Genomic DNA, 9,513 nt, shown 5'->3' with positions numbered 1-9,513 from the left:
AATTTGCAAGTATGTGAAAAAAATTATATTTTAAAAAAATGTTCAATGAGGGAGGGCTTGTTTTTTTTTTTTTTTATAAGAATTTTTTTAAATATATAAATAAATAAAAAGGAGGGGCAGGGTTTACCACCTCCTCCCCTGGCCGCAGGCACCCTGCGACAGCAAGGTGGCCGCACAACATAAAAAGGCCGGTGGACCTTTTCAATAAACACGTTTTATTATTACTTTTTTTAAAAGTTGATTGTTAAATTTTTATTAATATTAAATTTAAATTATTAATTTTATTGATAGTTTTAATTAATAATTATTAATTTAATAATTAATTTATCAATGTTAATATAATTATTAATTAGTTTAATTAAATGCAATCTAATTAAGTTTAATTAATAATGGAAGTTAATTAATGAAGTTTTAAATTTATTTAATTATTATTAATAATAATATTGATTTTAATAAAATTGTAAATTATTTTACTTGAAGATCGATAAGTATTATTTTAATAATTTAAATAAATAATTACCCTTAAGTTATTTGGAATAATGGACTTAAAATCAAATTAGGGTAATTGTGCATTTTATTCAAATATAAGAATGGGGTAAATAGTAAGGGTTAAAATGTAAATCTTAGGTACTCACAAACCTACATTGAAACAAATATTTGAACCTTACTGTTGACTCAACTATGTGCTTTCAAAATCAAACCAAACTATGAAACTACACTATTATCTGTATGTTGTCTATGCTTTGGGTTTTGGTTGACTAGAGTGTTGACCAATTTTAGGATGTCTACCAGAGGCTTGGGAGTTATGTGATTGTGGTATTATGTTGATTTGATCTTGATCTTTTAAACTCAACCAAGGTAATGTGTTGGTATGCTCTTCAATGAGTTTGGTTGTATTGTTTGTTATTGCTTTCAGTGTCCTTGTGAGAAAATGAGATGAATGTTATGACATATCTAACTTATTCTTTTTGAGTCTTCGATCAGTATTTTTGGGATGCTTTCCAGTTGCTTGTAAAGAACTAATGGGTTATTGTGAATTATCTTTTGATACTTTCTAGTCACTTGTATAGGACTGAGGTGAAATAATGTGATTCTTTCATTTGTGATTTATGAGCTTAGGGTAGATTATCTATATGTAATGTCGAGAAGTGGCTTGCAATGGAGGTCGAGGCCCAAAGTGGCTACCAGAGTAACCCATTGTAAATTGTTTAATAAGTGAAAACACTAGACTGAATGAGAGTAAAATGAACCTAATAAGAGTATTTGTATGTTCTCTCCCATGCCTCGAGTGCTAGTACAAACTAGGATGGGAGTAGAGAGAATGCTTGGTTGCGACCATGCATCGTTAGTATACCTTGTCAGTACAAAAGGATACTAGTGTCGCATAGAGTCACTAGGGGATCAAGGTCAAGTTAGACTGCCAAGGTAAGTAACTCAAGCATTGATTCATGCGATGACACTTGCTCGTTTACATAGTAGATTTCCTACGGGTTTGTGTTTGCCTCTGGGTCTAGGTGTTGATTTATCTTGGAACCTTTGAGTTAAATTACTTTTAAGGTTTCCTTGACTTAGATATTACTTTTGATTTTTGGGATTGATATCCTGTTTGGGACTTGAGACTATCTCTTCGTCTATTGTTGTCGTGGCTAGAGTTTCTTATCTATTTTTCCTTTCATTCTATCTTTGTGTATTATGATGGATGGTTATATCTTTATAGTGGATGATCTCCACTTGTTGTATTATACTTTGTTTCATGGATTCGAAAGGGATGATGTAACCTATTTTATAAATGTATATTCTTTCAGCCTTTCATACCCTGTGACATGTACAGTAGATGATTGAGCATTCTAAATTTATTACCAAGTGGCATTCAGAGCAAATGTATATTATTTAAATGGACTTGGACTTGTAATTATTCTTTCATGTGGATGTGGATATAATAGACTTAGTATTAATTAAACTTAAATGTGATTCAACACCTTGGGATCCTTAAGGAATGTAATCTATTATGTTTGCTTATGTATGATTGTATGTTATTGCTTTCGCTACTTTATGTTTGACATGTATGTTATTCTTTCTTTAAAAAAAAATGTTTGGCAAATTTAGCAAAACCTTAGGTTAATTCTTTTGGATCCCTTGGCAGGATATTGCATCTAGTATTTGAGCCCAAGTTCTACATTAGGAGCTTTGGGCATATTGGAATGCCACTAGCTGTTAACTAGTTGAAACTAAAATGAAATTTAAACTATTATGTACATCTATTACAAACTAAAACTTGAACTAGTTGAACTGAAATAGAACTTAAACTTTTAGTTATATATTTTAAAACTTGAACATTTAGACTTCAAAACTAAATTATATGTGAAGCTAAAAATTAGGCAAAACTGAAAATTAAACAGTTACTGTTTTCAAAACATGTGTCTTTTATATATGCCTTACAGTAGTAGGATTTATGGTTATTATAACATCTTGTATCATGGATATTATTGTAGGATGGTAACTAATGAGATCTTATGTTAGAGGTCATAGCTTTGGCTGTGGTGGAGCTCGTGGATGAGGCAGAAACATTAGTGTACATGAGTTTGTCCATGAAGGCCCTATTTAGTAAGAGAATAGGGAAGAGCATGTTAGTGAGCATCAAGAAGAGAACCATAGAGAGTAGCAGGCCAACTCAGAGGAGGTTGACCTGAGGCAAATGATGAAAACCATCATTGATCTCCTACCTCCTATTAATGGTTAGGATGGAGCACATCAGGCAGGACATAAGCATAGACCTAGGTCTAGGAGCCCTTAGAGGGTTGACAAAGATCAATTGTATCTGCTCAAATGAAGGACCTTCAGAGGTCAAAGGTCAAACCCTTTAATGGGTTAGGTTCAGGTTATGTAGCCTAGCAGTGGCTTATTACTCTTAACAGGGTTTTTTCTATTTAGGACTTTGACGTTAATGTCAAAGTGAGGTTTGCTATTACTAATCTAGAACTCTTTGGAGCCACTTGGTGGACTATCAAAGAGAAGAATTTGGGCATAAACATGAACAATGTCACATGGGAGTTATTCCTGGAAAAATTTCGTGAGTGATTCCTACTAGAGGAATGGAACCACCATAAGGTAGATGAATTCCACAACTTGAGACAGGTCACTATGATCGTAGTAGAGTATGACCACAAATTCTATGAGCTCATGCTCTTTTTGGGAACTAATGATAACCCAACACAACTTGCACAATATTTCATTAGAGGCTTGAACAATTGTCTAGTTGGGGGTGTTAAGGCATTTGAACCTAAACTCCTCAAAGATGTAGTATATCAAGCCATCCTTGTAAAGCAGAGTGTTAACCTAAGACATGGGGGTTTTGTGGGAGCACTTAAAGTATCAAGACCTAAGGGTAACCATAGCTTAGGTGGGAACAAGAAACCTCCTTTTCCTAAGGGGAATCAAAACCAACAGCAACCTTAGCAACAACAGCAGCAAAAGGGATCATAACCTCAAGTACAAAGAGGCGGCAGTGGTTCTAACTCTAAGAACTATCACAACACATAGCACAATAGGCAAAATAAGAACACTTAGCTTGCGCAAAGCAACCAGTCTTTTGCTAGTAGGGATAACCACCAGTAGTCGAGTGTACCTCCAACAGGGAGGAGATCTGGCAGAGGCACAAGATGTTACTCTTATGGGCAGTTTGGACACATTGTAGTCCACTGTCCACAGCGTGCATCTCAGTATTCAGGTTCTAGGCCAGCAGTATTTGAGCCCACAATCGAAGATGTAGGTAGAGCTCATAGGGTATTTGCAGTGGTGGATCACCATCAGGTAGACCATCAAGGGATCATGGTTGAGACTACGAGAGCTATTCGAGGTACACCTCTCTCTGTATTGTTTGATTCCAGTGCCACACACTCTTTTATTTCACCATCATTTGTTGCTAAGTGTAAGCTAGAACTAGTTAAGCAAGATTTGAGTTGGCAATTAGAACTAGTCTTGGGTGCTAGGGTTTCCACATATTCCATAGTTTAGAAATGTGAAGTAAGTTTAGGAGGGTTTGTGACATTTATTGACCTCAGGGTTATTTCTCTTGGCTCCTATGATGTGGTCTTAGGTATGGATTGGCTTGGCTCTCATAGAGCTAGTATATACCGCAGGAAAAATACCATTGTGTGTCAGGATGATCAAGGGAATGATGTGGAGATTGTGGGGATACAGAGACCTGTATCTCTATGGATGATATCTGCTATGTAATTGAAGCAAAGCTTTCGAAAGGGATGTCAAGTATTTGCTATTACAATAAGCGACCTAGAAGAAGAAGATCCTAGGGGAAAGATTATAGACCACCCTATTCTATAGGAATATGCAGATGTCTTTCCGAGTGAGATTTTGGGCATACCCCTGAAGAGAGATATTGATTTCAGCATTGATCTCATTCCAGGAGCAGAGCCTATTTTTAGAGCTCCATATCATATGACTACCCAGGAATTGAGTGAGTTGTCCCTAAAACTTGAGGAAATTTTGGCCAAGGGTAGTATCTAACTGAGTGTATCACCATGGGGAGCTCTATTGCTCTTTGTGAAGAAGAAGGATGGTTCATTGCGCCTTTATATTGGTTATAGATAGTTGAATAAGGTGACAATAAAGAACAGGTTTCCTTTACCAAGGATCAACGATTTATTTGATCAACGATTTATTTGATCAAATTAAGGGAGCTACAATGTTCTCCAAAATTGATCTTAAGTCAAGATACCATTAGTTTCGCATTCAGGATGTTGATATTCATAAGATTGCCTTCTGAACTTGTTATGGTCACTATGAGTTCATAGTGGTTCCTTCTGGGCTGATGAACGCTCCATCAGTTTTCATGTGTCTGATGAATGGAGTGTTCCATTCCTATCTTGATAGATTTGTACTTGTGTTCCTAGATGATATAATGATACACTCTAGATCCCAGAAGGAGCACGAGGTACATCTACATTTGGTTTTGTAGTGCTTGAGAGATAATCAACTTTATGCCAACTCGGTGAAGTGTGATTTCTTTCAACCAGAGATAAAGTACTTAGGGCACGTCATATCAGGTGAGGGTATCTCTGTAGACCCTATGAAGATTTAGGCAATGGTAGATTGGCCCAAACCCACTACCATGTTAGAAATTCATAGTTTCATGGGTTTAGCTGGTTATTATCGCAGATTTGTCCAAAACTTCTCCAGAATGGCACATCCCATCACTCCCCTTTAGAGGAAAGGAAAGAAGTTTTTATGGGCTGAGAAATGTGAGGAAGCATTTTGAAAGCTCAAGGAGCTTTTGACCAGTGCACCTATCTTATCAATACCTAATCGAGTAGGTGACTTCATGGTGTGTATAGATGCTTCCCTGAAGGGGATTGGAGCAGTATTGATGTAGGATGGACGGGTGATTGCATATGAATCACGCAAACTCAAAGATTATGAGCTGAATTATCCTACGCATGATCTTGAGTTAACTATGGTAGTTCATTCCCTAGTGAGATGGAGACACTTCTTGCTGGGACATAGATTTGAACTTCATAGTGATCATCGTAGTTTACAATACATACTCACACAACCTAATCTGAATGCTAGGAAAAGGCATTGGATGGAGTTCCTTTATGAGTATGACTTCAAGGTGAAGTATATTCAGGGGAATGAGAATGTGGTAGCTAACACTTTGAGTTGTAGGAGACATGAGATGTTATCTATGACTCTTAGTGTGGATTTGAGGAGCTAGATACTTCAAGCACTTCCTATAGATATTTTGTATTAGGAGGTGAGCAGAGAGATAGATGTAGGGAGACCATTAGAAGGTAGGTTTTCAGATTATTTTCTGGAGTCAAATGGCTTTTTGAGACATTCAGGAAGGATCTATGTATTGCTACTAGATGAGCTTCGTACATTGATCCTATCAGAGGCTGATCATCTAGGTGTCAAGAAGATGTATGTAGACTTGCAACATCTATTCTATTGGATAAGGATGAAGTGTGATATCACAGATTTTGTGACTAGGTGCCTTGAGTGTTAGAGAGTAAAAGCAGAGCACCAGTATCTAGCAAGGTTTTAATAGCCAAATATCATTCCTTCATGGAAGTGGGACATCATCTATATGGATTTCATAATAGGATTACCTATGACTGCTTGTCGACATGATGCTATCATGGTCATCGTTGATCGGTTGACTAAGGTGGCACATTCTTCACCGATGAGGTCATCCTACACTATAGCTTCTGTAGCTAATGTCTTCATGCATGATATTGTGAGACTACATGGAATTCCCTAAAAGATCATTTCGGATAGGGATCTTGTATTCACTTCTACATTTTGGACATCACCGCAACATGATCTTTGAGCACAGTTGAACTTTAGCTCAGCTTATCACCCAGAGACAGATGGGCAGACCAAGAGAGTGAATTAGGTTCTGGAGGATATGTTGAGGATGTATGTGATGGATAGACACACTCTTTAAGAGGACTATCTTTACCTAGTGGATTTTGTTTATAACAATGAATATCACAGTTCTATTGGCATGGCACCTTTTCAAGTCTTGTATGGTTGTCCTTGTCGTACACCTTTGAGTTGGGATACTCTTGAGGACCGCATCCTATTGGGTCCTGAGATGCTTCGAGATATGGAGCAATAGGTAGTGTGCATCCATGAGCATGTGTCTATGACACAGGATAGGAAGAAAAAGTATGTCGATGTTCATAAGATGGATAAGCAATTTGTTGTGGGAGAGAAAGTTTTCTTGAGAGTGTGTCTGAAGAAGAGTCCAATTCGTTATGGAAATGGTTCAAAGCTAGCACCTCGCTTTGTTGGACTATTTGAAATTCTTGAGAGGATAGGTCTAGTTGCCTACCGTCTTGCTTTGCCACACAGCCAAGCTCGTGTTCATGATGTTTTCTATGTTTCAGTACTTAGGTAGTATATTCCTAATGTGGTACATGTTCTTGATTGGAATTCATTGCAAGTAGAGGACGAGCAACTAGCTTTGGAGTCAATTCACATTCTCGAGTAGCGGGAATTGACCCTCAGGTGTCGAACCATAGAGCAGGTAAGGGTCCAATGAGACCCTACTAATGAGTCATCGGCTACATGGGAGGATGCATTTGTTTTACATAATTGATATCTCTACTTGTTTATAGGCTTCCAGGAGTAAGCCTAAGTCTAGGGGGGTGGATGTAGTGCCTGCCTCTAGTTTACATTTTGCTATCATTATTGAACTCTTTTAGGCTAGTTTTATGCCTGATGATTAGTAGCATTATCTTTCAGATTATCAGATATTGTTTCATATTCAGTTGATTTTATGATGAGACTACTTGGTACTATTTACTTCATGTATGCATGATGGTGGTTATTACATTAGTTTCAATTATTTGATGATGATTAGTTAGATGGATTATCATACGTGTTTTCTTATGGATACTTACCCCATATTGCATGTGTATGGTGTGCGTGTATATTTTCTTTATGCATGACATTTTTGATGTGGTTAAGGAAGGGAGTCGTAATCACCTGCTAGTCGAGATCTACGTGATGCACCACTTCCTACCATTGCCTATTTAGCTTAGTATATATGTGTTTGTACATGCATGAATTTTATACAGATTGTAGGTACCGAGTATCGACTTCCTTGAATTGCTAGGATGAGTGTACCCTATCACATTATCTCAATGGTCAGAGAGGGGAGATAAATTCTTGAGTCCAAATCCTAACCTTTAAACCCATTTGTCCTAGAAAATTAAGACAAGTGTATGAGATGATTATCTTCTGAATGCATCATATGACATAAATTCGTGAATATAACCCTTTAGTTTGATCTTGTATGTGATATTTTATGATGGGTTTTTGTTTCTGTCCTATAGGTCTTTGGTATTTTTCTATTAAATAAGTCAAATTAAAAGATTAAATTAATGATTTAATTTAATAGAAATTATTATAATATTTTCAATATTTAATTAATTGGGAAATTAATTAAATAAAAAGAATTAAATTTAAAAAAAAAATTATAACTTAATTTTAGAGCATAATAATATTTATTTAATTTAATAATAATATATTTAGGAGATCATTTGTAAATAAATGCTAAATATTATTATTACTTAAGTTAATAAAAATGTTATCAATTAACGCTTCGAAAATAAATTAAAGAACAAAAAAAGATATTAATTTATTAAAGAGTTTTTAAAATTGCATAAAGTATGCATGGGATTAAAATATAATAAATTAATTAAAAAGAGAAGGCAAGTAAATTTAAATAAAGATATTTAAAATTGCATAAATTGTGCATGAAGTTTTGAAAAAGATAATAGAGAGTTAAAAAGTTGTGAGCAAGGAGTCCTCTCGAGTGATTGCACAATTAGTGCCCCGAATTTAGGAGAGAACTCCTTATCAACAATTGAGGATTCATTTTCGAGGGACCGAGAATTTTGGAGAAGGAATTTTCAGAGAGAAGGTTTTGAGAGAAGAAAATTCTCTCATAATCTTTTAGGTGTTTGCGATTTTAGCATCAGAACCAGGTAGATTCTTGTGTTTTGATTCACCCAATTAGTTACATTATTTATTATTCCTGTCTTCTTTGTGATTGTTAAAAGTTGTTTTCCAAAGTTCGTTGTATGAATCTTTTAATCTTTTATTCTAAATCTTTTGTTATTCGTATCAAATTCCATCTGTATATCGGGATTACAAAAGCAATTAGAAACCCTCATTCTATAGATTAAAGAAATTAGTAATTTAATCGAGGAGGGTTTGTAATGAAATCAAAAATTTAGAATATAAATTTGACAGGTTGGTTGTATTTTCCCCATCAGGGTAAATTTGCGAGTTAGTGAAAAAAAATTATATTTAAAAAAAATGTTAAATGAAGGGGGTTGGGGGGGGGTGCGCTTGTTTTGTTTTTTTTAATAATTTTTTAAAAAAATATAAATAAAAAAGGAGGGATGGGTTTTATCCAACTCCTCCTCTGGCCCCAGGCACCATGCAGCAGCAAGGTGGCCGCATGACATAAAAAGGTCGGCGGGCCTTTTCAATAAACATGCTTTATTATTATTTTCTAAAAAAGTTGCTTGTTAAATTTTTATTAATATTAAATTTTAATTATTAATAATTATTAATTTTATTGATAATTTTTATTAATAATTATTAATTTAATAATTAATTTATCAATGTTAATATAATTATTAATTAATTTAATTAAGTTTAATCAATAATAGAAGTTAATTAATGAAGTTTTAAATTTATTTAATTATTAATAATATTATTATTTTAATAAAATTGTAAAATATTTTACTTGAAGATCAATAATTATTATTTTAATAATTTAAATAAATAATTACCCTTAAATTATTTGGAATAATGGACTTAAAATCGAATTAGGGTAATTGTGCATTTTATTCAAATATAAGAATGGGGTAAATAGTAAGGGTTAAAATGTAAATCTTAGGTACTCATAAACTTAAATTGAAACAAACATTTAAACCTTACTGTTGACTCAACTATGTGCTTTCAAAATCAAACCAA

This window comes from Cupressus sempervirens, chromosome 1, assembly GCF_028749045.1.
Source record: "Cupressus sempervirens isolate cs-2001-9-10 chromosome 1, ASM2874904v1, whole genome shotgun sequence".
In the NCBI taxonomy this organism is placed as follows: domain Eukaryota; kingdom Viridiplantae; phylum Streptophyta; class Pinopsida; order Cupressales; family Cupressaceae; genus Cupressus; species Cupressus sempervirens.
This window is presented reverse-complemented; position numbering follows the sequence as displayed.